Here is a 13382-nt window from a genome sequence, read left to right as displayed (position 1 = left end):
ATGGCTCCGTTTTTAATGCATCATATAAAGGCTTTAGACTTCATATAATCTGCTTAATATGTATGTTCTAGCACATTGTAATGGCAAACAAAGGAAAAAGGCACAAATAATTCAACACAATCAAAACCTAGTGACCACTGGAACTACATGCAAATCAACAACCAAAAAATTGTATAATTTCTGTTCAGGTTCATTAAGAAAGCAACACAAGTAAATATTGTTTTAGTGAAAATTTTTCCAGATCTTTAATGTGCATTTAGAGATGTTACTATCAGAAAGATCCTATTTTTTTTTCTTTTTTTAATAACAAGTCTAATTATATTACTACTCTATTGAACATTCTGCAGTGGCTTCTCTGTACTCATGGTCAAAGTCAAAATTCTCCAGTACTCCATGGTGGTACACATTCAGGCCCTCCTTATCTCTGGCCTAATTTCTACCACTGTCCTCTCCTCTGCCCTTATTGTGCTCATCTCCGTGCTGTTTCTTCAAAATTTAAGACAGGAAGGTATCTTTTCCATTCTTTATCAGCACGATAACTCTGCTCCCTCCTTCAATAATGCATCTTGTTAATTAGCCATGAACATATAAACATAAAAATGCATTTAACCCTAGCCAGCTCTGCACTTGATGATAAAAGCATGAGATACATTCTCAGTGAGGCAACAAAACCCCTCAAATTTCCACCATCACCACTGTTAAAAACTATTGCATAATTCCAAGCCAGATCAATTGTTTGTGTAGCATGCATGTGCACACACATATGTATATGTATTAAATAATTGTGACTTGAAGTCATGATTTCTGGAAAAATCAAATAGTTTCACTCAAATTTTTGGAAAGATAAGCTTTCAAAATTAAAATAAACAAGCACTAACGTTTTTTTTCCTAATTTATATAAATACTTTCTAAGAAAATAATGGGTGCTGATAAATATACTTTAGAAAACGATAAGATTTATATAGAGAAAGGTAGAATTTACACCAATGATACAAAGCAAAACTGCAATACATTAAAAAACTGTTGTAAAAGGAGGTCAGTTTCTTAAAACAGTGTTTCATAGACTGTTAAAAACATATAAGTCAAAATCTCCTAGCCCAAAATAATGCTACAGGTAAACTAAAAATGCAAACATGTAAGAATTCACATAAAAAAGCCAAACAAAGTAATCTATATTCTGTGTCAGATCCTATGATCACAGAGCTCTATTTTGTAATACCAAAGTTTTATTTCTAATTCTGTAAATTAAATGCATCTTGTTAATTAGCCATGAACATATAAACATAAAAATGCATTTAACCCTAGCCAGCTCTGCAGTCTTTATTACCTACATGTATCGGGATTTTAAATAATTAAAATTTAAAATTTAGTTAAATTTAATTTTGAAAACATATAGTCATATTCTCTGAAAAGAAAAATTTACATTTTTCTCTTGTCAAAGTAAACTAGATTATTTTTCAAATGTTGTTATATAATAACGATAAAAATGGAAAACCTATGCCTTTTTGCTAACTTGTGGAAATATTTTACTTTTTCTGTAGTAATTATCAGAGAATTGCCTCCTTTGTGTTGGAAAAGGTGACTAGCATCTGTCCACCCTTGAAGAAATAATGAGTTCTACTCATTACATTTTTAGCATGTATGGGAAACTCATTACCTTACTTGCTTGGTTAACCTGGTTTTTATGCTATTTCCCAATGCTTGCATTCCTAAAAGGATCTCCCCCTAATCAATGCATATTATGTTTTCAGCAGCACATTAATTCTAAGTTTTCTAGGGGCTTGCAACAATCTGCAGATGTGGAATGTATCCATAGTTTTCCTTTATATTTTATTTGTACTTTGTTCAATATCAAATTTTTTGCTTGTTTCATTAACAAATGTTTTGAAGCTTTTACTATTTTTGTTATTGCCTGGGGTTTCTGGTTTTAAAAGTTTTGATAGAATTAACTTTGTGATCAACTGTGTTTCAGAAATTTTTCCTGAAGAGTGGTTGTTGAAGGCTTTATTTTTTAATGCTTTTTTTTCTTATGATAATTAGGCTATTTAGACTTTCTTTCAACCTCAGGGTAAATTTCTATTGCCTACACATTTTCTATAAATGAACATGTCTTCCTAATATTAAGATTACTGTATAGAGACTTGAACTGACACTTAATTTTTAAATTCCTCCATATAAAGTTATTTCCAAATTATCTGCATCTTGTTATTTTTGTTTCTTCCTTTTTTCCTTCATTATGCTCACAGCTCATTAACTGTTAAAGAATTCATTTCTTAATTCTTTCTTCAAGTTTACTAATTTTGTTTCATTTTTACCAAATCTTAACTTTCCCCTTCCTTTGTGTCATTAATTTCTTTACCACATCTATTGCTCTTTCCATCATTTAGTTTCTGTGAAAACCACGGGAGGGTCTGCCACTGAAAAATGCAAAGGAGAGATGGTTCCTGTTCCCTGTAACACTGTGCCTTGCTTCATCTATAGATTTCAAGAGTCCTGTGGCATAACTAGACCTTTCATATCCAAAATTCAGACAGCAGGGATCACAAATGATATTCTAATATTTTGCTTCTCTGACATAGGAATATCTTAGTTCATCCTTATTGCTTAGTTCACTGACTCAAGGTCAGCCCTGTGATGGATAAGGAAGTTGTTTTGAGACTTCATTCCATTTTCCCAGGATATCATCTTTGTTTTCAGTAGCTGAACTGCAATCTTCATCCCAGGCACTCAATGCTTGCTTGCATTATGGAACCTCTTTCAGTAGTCTATCCGTTCAGTACATGGCAGTTTTTCCAACTATACCCAAGTTTTTACTTGTTAAATTTGTTTTCACAAGCAAACACAAATGCTAGTTCATTGGAGAAAAAAAAATCAACAAAGTTGGCAATATCTATTAAAGCAAAAGAAAGAGAGAGAGAGGGAGAGAAAAAGAAAGAAACAGAAGAATAAAGAGGCACAAATAAAAATATTACAAATATAACCATAAATACTACAAAGAATAAAACTTCAACAATGTTTCATTATAAATAACTTTTCTGCCAGTAAATTTGAAAACATGAGATAAAATATATAAGTCGATTTCTAGAAACATTTAAATACATAAAAACTTGTTAAAAAGTGATGATACTTATCATATTGTAGATAGTATGCCAATTGAAAAAAAAATCAAACATCTTTACAAGAACACATGAATTCTAAATGAATTCTAAACTAATTTGAACCTTACAAACATTTTCAAGGAAAAAATGAAATGAGGAAATGCTCTTTGAATTTATGAGGCTCATCTAACCTTGAAAGCAAAACCTGACAAGGACTTAGGAGAAAGAAAAAACACAGGCTAAGTAAACTTATGAAAATAAATTCATGCCATGTTATTAAATTTTTAGAGTTAATAGCTGTCATTTCACCTGGTAATGGGAAAAGCCACAGAAAGCAAAATTACTATTATGTGCTGATTTTCAAAAGCTTAGGTTTGCTCTCAGAGTGGATTTCTCAGCAAGGATGACTAGATAGGCTGGTTAAATTTCTATAGACATCATTTAGTAGATTATATCTACAAAAGAGTATGTGGTCCCTTGTATGACCATAGGAAACCAGAAGATCCTGAAAAGCCTATATCCTGTAGCACCAAGGAATGACCAAATTCAATTCACTTCCAGGGATAGTATTGGAAATAAAGTCTAAAATGATCAAGACAGCAATAAGAGTGATCAGATACAATATTCAGATAAACGGATACGGATATGAGATTCAGAGGATATGGATACAATATTAAGGACATACCATGTCTAAAGGACATATTTCTCTAGAGTATTACAACATCAACCAAAGAGAGACTTCTGGAGATATTCATATGTAGAACATCTCAAAGCAGAGAAAATTATATTTCATTTTAAAATGAGAGAATAAAAAGAAATAAAAGGTATCATATATAACTGCATTATAAGAAAATAAAAATAATTTGAATGAGGCACTAATAATTAGTGCATAATAGAAAAAGTGGTCTATATAAGGTACTTGGAAAAATCTAATAAAACAAAATTTACTAAATAAACTTTTAAAATACTACCTGAAATGAAAAAAAAACATAAATACAAATAGAAAATTTCTGAAGGATGTAGCTGAATAAAAGAAATAAAACTAACCAATCTCAGGAATGAAATGGAAGGTAAGAATTATATTTTAGTGGTTAAGACTTATAGGCAAGAAGGAACTTAAGTAAAGAGAGGTATATGAGAATTTATGATAATGGAAAAAAGGAGAAATGTGAAAACCATCAAATAGAAATAGAAAGTTATTTAAAAATGAAATAAGAAATAATGGCTGGGGGTGGTGCCATAGGCTTGTAATCCTAGTGGCTCAGGAGGCTGAGGCAGGTGGATTGCAAGTTCAGCCTCAGCAAAATCGAGGCACTAAGCAACTCAGGGAGACCCTGTCTCTAAATAAAATACAAAATAGGGCTGGGGATGTGACTCAGTGGTCTAGTACCCCTGAGTTTACTCCCCTGCACTTCCATGCAAAAATAAAAAGTAAAATAAAATAAGAAATGATCAATTCAGAAGGCCAAGATGATTTAACAAATATATAATTGCAGTTCCACCAGAGTAGCAAATGAAACCATTGGAGTAGAATAAATAGCATAATATATAACTCAAAAAAGATTATTTATATTAGCCAAAACATATTTTATGCACTTTTTATGTGGAGGAGTTAAAATTAAAATGCCTGGATATCATAAAAGTTACAAATACCAAGAAAGGTAACAAGACTTATGAACAGTACTTGTTCATACATAATTGAAACATCCATTTAAGATTTTCAAAGAAATAAGGATTTCACATTCAAACAAGTTCAATTTCATCTAAAAGAAATATAGAAGAATAATTATGTTCCTTCAAAGGATCAGGAAATTTTTTTCCATGAACTTTTCTTGACAAAAACGTTCTTAAAAGAGCACCACTTGATCAGGATTGTTGAAGTAAGCTTCCCCCAAGGTGAGCATTCCTGTACATAAGCATTCCACCAGAATTAGAACAAGCAGTAAAGGTACAGAATATTCAGGAAGCAATGCGTATTCTGACAGAAAAGTTGTAAATTATCAAATATGAAGAAAGCAGAGAATAATCAAATAGGAAGAATTCAGAGAGGGTTTCTGGTTCCAGATAAACTTGTTGATTGATTTTCAGTATTAATGCCCAAAAATGTTATTTATAATTAGATATTAAGATAAAACTAGAATAAATAAGTCACAAATTAAATCCATAATTGTCTGAAGTAGGAAAAATAGTATTTTAAAAACAGATAATTAAGTGTGACATTATAATGTGAGATACTAGAATAAAAAAATGATTTGTGAATAATAAAGTCATGAAAATAAAAAAGATCACATGAAAGATTTTATAACACAAAATAACAGAAGTAAGATCAAAGAGATTGGTTTTATCAGTTAATACAAATGGGCTTAAAGCATGTATGAAAGGAAAAAATGTTTAAACAACAAAACCAATAATGTATGTGTTATGATTTCTAAAACTAAAATAAATATTCCTCATGTACAAAGGAGCAGAAATCCTTAACAAAGTACATGAAACTAAACTTTACAATACATTGAAATGATAATACAACCTGATCCAATGATTTATACTTGGTATAAGGAATGTTTAAGCATATACAAATAAACAAACACAATGCACCACTCTAATGAAAAGAGTGTAAAAATCATGTCAAGAGAGGATGTTTAGGCATTTAACATAATTCCACGTCTTTATGACATAATATACAAAAAATATAGAAATACAGAATAAACCTCAACATCTAAAGGCATTTTATGACAAGATCACATGTATCATCACATTCAACAGCAAAGAAACAGAGCCCTTATCCTTTAAGATTAGGAGTAGGCCAAGGTCCCCACTCTTACTCTCTATGTAGTGCTGAAAGTTCTAGGCAGGGAAATTAGGAAAAGAAATTATAGACATCTGGATCAGAAAAGGAGAAGTAAAATCATCTCCAGAGACAACATCATCTTACTTACAGAAAACCCTAATGACTCCACAAAAAAAAAAAAAAAGACTCAGTGATGGTACAGCATGCAAAAATCACTTCCACATCTATGAACCAACAGCAATCAACAAAGAAATTAAGAAAAAATCTAATAATCACATGGAAAGCTAAAATACATAGGAATAAATTTAATTGAGAAGAGGAAATATATATATATATATATAAAAGCAATTAAAGCATCAGTAGCAACTGATGACACAAATAAAAGAAAGGTCATCTCACATTAATTAATTAATTGAAAAAAATAGCATTGTTCAAATGCCCATGCTATCTATCTAAGCAACTTACAGATTCAATTAAATTGCTAGAAAAACTACATTTTTTTTTTTTAGAGAGAGAAAGGAAACAACTGTGAATTTGTGCAGAAATTTAAAAAAAAAAAAACAACAATATTCTACATAGCTACAAAAATCTTGAGAAAGAAAAAATATCTGGAGGCATTATGCTTCTTGATTTCAAACTTTACTAACAATCTATACTAATTAATAAGTTATGGTATTAGCATATCAATAGACGCAAAGACCAATGAAACAGATTAGAGAGTCAGGAAACAATGCATGTTTACACATTCAACTAACTAGATGGTTAACCTGAAATCTAAAAACAGGAAACATTTTTGCTTTTTATGTATACATAGAACATCCTAAACAACTGACCTTCTGAAAGGCTAGAAAGAAGGCAAATTTAGGATAAACTGACAAATTTCTAGAGACATAAGACCTACAGAAATTCAATCATGTGGATATAGAAAACATAAACAAACCAGTATCAAGCAATGAGATTAAAGCAGCAATTAAAAGTTTTCCAACACAGAAAAGTTGAAGACTAGATTGTTTCTCTGCCAAGTTCTACTAGACCTTTAAAGAAAAACTAATGCCAATCTTCCTCAAATTATTCCATGAAAAGAAAGGGAAGGAATACTGCCAAATTAATTTTATTAACCTGATATGAAAACCAGACACAGATATATCAAGGAAAGAAAACTTTAAATCAATATTTCTTATAAACATAGATGGAAACATCTTTTTGTGACATAATTACATGATATAATATGAACATTGAAAAACAATTGTATTTGTAATAGCAATGAACCTATTGATGTTAAAATTAAAAATATAATATCATGTACATCCCCTCTAAAATAAAATGCTTAGGTATAACTCTAACAAAACATCCACAGGATTTGTATCCTTTTTTTTTCCTATTTTTTAATTTACAAATAACAGCGGAATGCGGGCACAATTGTTCATATCTCTGGTGGTATGCAAAGTATATTCATACCAATTCATGTCTTCATACATGTACTTTGGATAATGATGTCCATCACATTCTACCATCATTTCTAATCCCATGACCCCTCCCTTCCCCTCCCACCCATCTGCCATATCTAGAGTTCATCAATTACTCACTTGTTCCCCCTGCCCACCTCACTATGCATCAGCCTCCTTATATCAGAGAAAACATTCAGCATTTGTTTTTCTGGGATTGGTTAACTTCACTTAGCATTATCTTCTCCAACTCTATCCATTTACCTTCAAATGCCATGATTTTATTCTCTTTTATTGCTAAGTAATATTCCATTGTGTATCTATGCCATATTTTTCTTAATCCCACCTACTGAAAGGCATCTAGGTTAGTTCCACGGTTTATCTACTGTGAACTGTGCTGCTATAAACATTGATGTGGCCGTGTTCCTGTACTATGCTGTTTTTAAGTCCTTTGGGTATAGTCCGAGGAGAGGGAGATCTGGGTCAAATGGTGGTTCCATTCCCAGTTTTCCAAGGAATCTCCAAACTGCATTCCATATTGGCTGAACCAGTTTGTAGTCTCACCAGCAGTGTACAAGTATACCTTTTTTCCCATATCCTCACCAACACTTATTGTTGTTTTTCTTCATAGCTGCCATTCTGACTGGAGTGAGATGAAATCTTAGACTAGTTTTTATTTGTATTTCTCTAATTGCTAAAAATTATGAGCATTTTTCATATGTCTGTTGATTGATTGTATATCCTCTTCTGAGAAGTGTCTGTTTAGGTCCTTGGCCCATTTATGGATTGGGTTTTGTTTTTTTGGTGTTTATCCCTGTGCCTTCAACAAATGAATTAATGAATAAAATGTGTATATAAATAATAAAGATTTACTCAGTCATAAAGAAAGAAGAAATCAAATCATGGCATTTCCTGGTAAATGACTAGAACTGGAATATATCATGCAAAGTGAAATAAGCTAGACTCAGAAAATCAAGGGTTGAATGCTTCCTCTCATATATAGAAGTTAGAGAATCACATCGGTTACACATCCACTGTTTTACATATTGCTTTACTAGTGTCTGTTGTATTCTGCTGATTCTGCAATCTGAATACGGGGTAAAAATGGAAGTTCATAACCCACTTGAATCAAAGTGTGAAATATGATATATCAAGAACTATATAATGTTTTGAACAACCAACAATAAAAATTTTAAAAAAAGAAGTTAGAGAAATATTAGCAGAAAAAAAAATGATTGGCAGAATTGCATGAAAGTAGAAAGATGAACAGCAGAATACAGGAAGAGAATGGTGGCTGGGAAGATAGAGGAGAAGGAGAGGAACTGTGGAATCCAATTGACCAAACTTTGTTATATACATATATTAATTTACCACAATAAATTTCAATTTTATGTATATTTCAAAAAACAACAACTTTTAAAAAATTAAATAAATACAAGGAAGACGAGTAGAGGTAGGAGAATGGGGAAAGGGAGGAAGGAAGAAATAGAAAAATAGTGGGGAATGAAATGGAGCTATTATGTTGCATGCATATAATTATGTAAACCCCCACTGTTACATACAACAAAAATGTGCTAATAAAACATTTTTAAACTAAAAAAAATCACAAATGACCCCTCTGAGAAACTATGTGCAAATAAAAATTTAAATTTAATAAAACTGATATTTTCTGAAAACATAACTAAAGTTGAGTGCATTTGACAGAAAATGTCTAAACAGACAATTTTTCATGCAAGAAAACTAGAAGTTTCATATATTTCTCTTGCAGAAAAAGAATCAGCCTCAGATGTTTTTATATAGTTACGCTACCACAGATGTAGAGAGAATCTAGAACTAATTATTGCAAATATTCTGTAGAAAACCAAAAGGAGAAATAATTTCAAATTATTTAAAGATAATAGAATACGGAAAATCACTACAGGCAAATATTTCTTCTGAACAGTGAGAAAAAATGTGAAAAAATACCAAGAAGTAAAATCTATGATGTTATTTAAATAAATAATTTTTATCTAAGTGTTACAAATGCAAAAGTAAGTTAATATAAAAAAATTAATATAATTCAGTAAATTAAAAAAATAAGACAATAGTATAATTTTCTATGGAGTATGAAGAAATGCATTTCATAGGAAATTTTCATGTTTAAAACACTAAATAAAAAGAGTAATTTATATATACTTTATTAACATAAAATGTGTATATTAGTACTAAAGAAACTATTTTACTTAGTGGAAAAACCTAAAAGAAACTAAAATAAAATTATGTACTACAGTTGAGTATTCATTATCTTCAATTTTCTTTAATACTGTCTTAGAAATATTATTCAAAGTATCTAATTGCAGATATTTTGATAGGTTAATATGGAGAAATACAATTTAATATTAAAATAACTATAAACTGGAATGATCACTGGATATAAAGTGTAAAGTAATCAATAGTCTTCAAATGCAAAGTCAATAACAAGACAATAAAACTGTAGAAGAGAAACATTTTAATAAAATATGCAGAAGTATAAATCCTAACAAGAAACGGGAAGCAAAACACTCCTTGAAAAAGACTTGAACAAATGGAGTTATACATGTAGGGCCTGGAGAGGAAAACCTGACACCATAACAATGTCAATTCTCCCTAAGTTAATTGATAACAACAACATTATTCTAATGCCCCCTTGGTTTTCCTAGGGCTTAACACATTGATTATGAATCTTAAAGAATGAGTCAGGAAAAATCCAAGAAGGCAGTAAAGAGATGTTCTGCACTTATCTCTACCATATAGAAGAACTAGGGCAACAATAAAAGGTATTTATTTCAAGGAGAGTGACTAAAAGAGAACTGTGGAAAGAAGTAAGATAGTGACAGGAGCCCTAAGCCACACCGAGAGTCAGAAAGGCAACCTAAAGAGAGGAAAAAAGCACACTGCTACTTGAAGCACAGATCTCCGGATGGAGGTGAAGTGGGGACTTCACACAGCCAGTAAAATGTAAGTGGGAAATACCTGCTACAATCCACTTGGCAGTAACCTGTTGGGTCCTAGCTACTTTGGTGAACTGACTTGGATCTAAGTGACTGCTTTGCTTCAAAGAAGAAACATACATTGACCCTTCACTCCCCCAAATCCAAGCTATGACCACTACAAGACTCACTGCTAGACTCCATCACATCTTGGTGTTCAGAAGCTGCCACAGTGATGCTTCCACAGCCCTGGCCTTATGTGTTCCTGAAAAGGTGGTGAACAGGTAGGTCCCTTAGGATTCTGTTTCTTAGCTTCAGTAGCTAAAAGAGCCACAAGTCTCAGTACCATAACTTAGAATGTAGAAAAGGTCTCCGGCACAGTCATGGACTTAGGGTGACGACTATTTGTGCCCAAATTCCCAGCATCCCTCTTTTTTGTCCCTTTGAATTTGGGTAAGGTCTCACTATGGTTTCACAACACCAGAACTGTGGCTACTAGTTCCACAAACTCTGTATCATAGACATTCTGTGGCTCATCCATTGCATTTGGCCGTGACACCACAACTACTGACACCACAGTAGTGTTCCAGAGTCACTCACTTGTCACAAAATCCTCCTTACCACTTGTGTTCATTCCTTGGGATCTGGCGAAGCTTTCTTTGCATCCTACAACTTTATTTTTTATTTATTTTTTATTGGGTGTTCAAAACATTATAAAGCTCTTGACATATCATATTTCATACATTAGATCCAAGTGGGTTATGAACTCCCATTTTTACCCCAAATACAGATTGCAGAATCACATCGGTTACACATCCACATTTTTACATAATGCCATATTAGTAACTGTTGTATTCTGCTGCCTTTCCTATCCTCTACTATCCCCCCTCCCCTCCCCTCCCATCTTCTCTCTCTACCCCATCTACTGTAATTTATTTCTCTCCTTGTTTTTTTTTCCCATTCCCCTCACAACCTCTTATATGTAATTTTGTATAACAATGAGGGTCTCCTTCCATTTCCATGCAATTTCCCTTTTCTCTCCCTTTCCCTCCCACCTCATGTCTCTGTTTAATGTTAATCTTTTCCTCCTGCTCTTCCTCCCTCCTCTGTTCTTAGTTGCTCTCATTATATCAAAGACAACATTTGGCATTTGTTTTTTAGGGATTGGCTAGCTTCAGTTAGCATAATCTTCTCTAATGCCATCCATTTCCCTGCAAATTCCATGATTTTGTCATTTTTTAGTGCTGCGTAATACTCCATTGTGTATAAATGCCACATTTTTTTATCCATTCATTTATTGAAGGGCATCTGGGTTGGTTCCACAGTCTAGCTATTGTGAATTGTGCTGCTATGAACATCCATGTGGCAGTATCCCTGTAGTACGCTCTTTTAAGGTCTTTAGGGAATAGTCCGAGAAAGGGAATAGCTGGGTCAAATGGTGGTTCCATTCCCAGCTTTCCCAGGAATCTCCACATTGCTTTTCAAATTGGCCGCACCAATTTGTAGTCCCACCAGCAATGTACAAGAGTACCCTTTTCCCCACATCCTCGCCAGCACTTGTTGTTTGACTTCATAAGGCTGCCAATCTTACTGGAGTGAGACGGTATCTTAGGGTGGTTTTGATTTGCATTTCTCTGACTACTAGAGATGGTGAGCATTTTTTCATGTACTTGTTTAAACTAAAAAGTTTTTTTTTTTTTCTCAGCAAGAGAAACAATAAGAGAGGTAAATAGGGAGCCTACATCCTGGGAACGAATTTTTACTCCTGACACTTCAGATAGAGCCCTAATATCCAGAATATACAAAGAACTCAAAAAATTAAACAATAAGATAACAAATAACCCAATCAACATATGGGCCAAGGACCTGAACAGACACTTCTCAGAGGAGGACATACAATCAATGCATCCTACAACTTTAACACTACATTAGCCAGTGTTATGATGCAGGAATCCATCTGCACTACTCCTTGAGAACTAAGAAAGAGCCATCAATGTTCGGCTGTTGGAGGACCACGGTTACCAGCTCCGTATAATTAACACACATACATTTATATTGAGGGACTTGTGGAAGGTGTCCTTCATGTTCTGTGTCTGTTTCATAGCTGTTGGTAACACGATCCTCAGTGTCTGTCATCCAAGATCACCTTATATGATGATGTCTTACACTTCACCTTGCGGCACCAGAACTCCATGAGCATATAGTGGAGCCAGAGGTTGTGCATCTCTGGAAACTCACAACCACGGAATAATCACACAACAATCCTCGAGAACTGGTGCAGATTGGTCTACGAAGGAAGAATAAAAAATAATGAAAAAACTGCATTTTCAAGCTCATCTATAATCTAAGCTCAACTGACACCTTATATCCTACCTAAATTTATTTATGTTTTCCTTCAGAAGATACCCTATAAAATAGGAGAAGATGAGTGCTATACCAGATGCTCACATGTCAAACAGGGACACAAGAAACAGGAGAAAGCAAAGAGAAACAGAATAATTATCCAGAAATAGATTCCAATTTGAAGAAAATCTATGAAATGCCTGAAAAAATAATTCAAAATCGCAACCTTATAGAAACTCAGGGCAATGAAAGAATACAGGTAGACAATATAGTGAAATGAGAAAAAAAATATGATGTAAAGAATGAATTTATCAAATAGGTAGAAATCATTTAAAAAAAAGAATCACTCAGAAATCTTGGTGATGAAAACTTCAATCAATAAAATAAAAAATGTAACTAACACCTTCCAAAATGGATTAGACCAAGTAGAAGAAATAATCTCTGAACTTTAAGATAGGTCTTTTGATAAAACTAAGCCAGGTTTCAAGAAAGGAGAAATCAAAAAGAGGAAGAAAGAAAAGAAAAAGAATTAAAAACATATTTAATAAAATAATAGCTGAAAACTTTCCAAGTCTTCAAAGGAATATGGACATTTAAGAATCTCAAAGTGTCTTAACTAAGATTCAACCAAAAGACATTCTCTAAGGCATATTCTTGTCAAAATGTCAAATGTACAAGACAAGGAGAGAATTCTAAAAATAGCAAGAGTATCAAACCACATATAAGGGACCTTTCATTAGGCTAATGTCAGATTTCTCAG

General features: G+C 32.7%; 1 long non-coding RNA gene across 1 annotated transcript in view; it reads right to left on the bottom strand.

Moving 5' to 3' along the window:
- Positions 1-11192: 11192 nt before the first annotated feature.
- LOC120885575 (uncharacterized) overlaps positions 11193-13382 on the bottom strand; it is a 458357-nt gene continuing 456167 nt past the window's right edge. Inside the window, exon 3 of the long non-coding RNA XR_013425685.1 lies at positions 11193-12566. This is a non-coding gene — a long non-coding RNA (uncharacterized LOC120885575). The remainder of the gene's footprint in view (positions 12567-13382) is intronic.

The sequence above is a fragment of the Ictidomys tridecemlineatus genome, chromosome 1 (genome assembly GCF_052094955.1).
Source record: "Ictidomys tridecemlineatus isolate mIctTri1 chromosome 1, mIctTri1.hap1, whole genome shotgun sequence".
NCBI classification, from domain to species: domain Eukaryota; kingdom Metazoa; phylum Chordata; class Mammalia; order Rodentia; family Sciuridae; genus Ictidomys; species Ictidomys tridecemlineatus.
The sequence above is the reverse complement of the archived record's forward strand: the minus strand, read 5'-3'. Positions and strand labels throughout refer to the sequence as shown.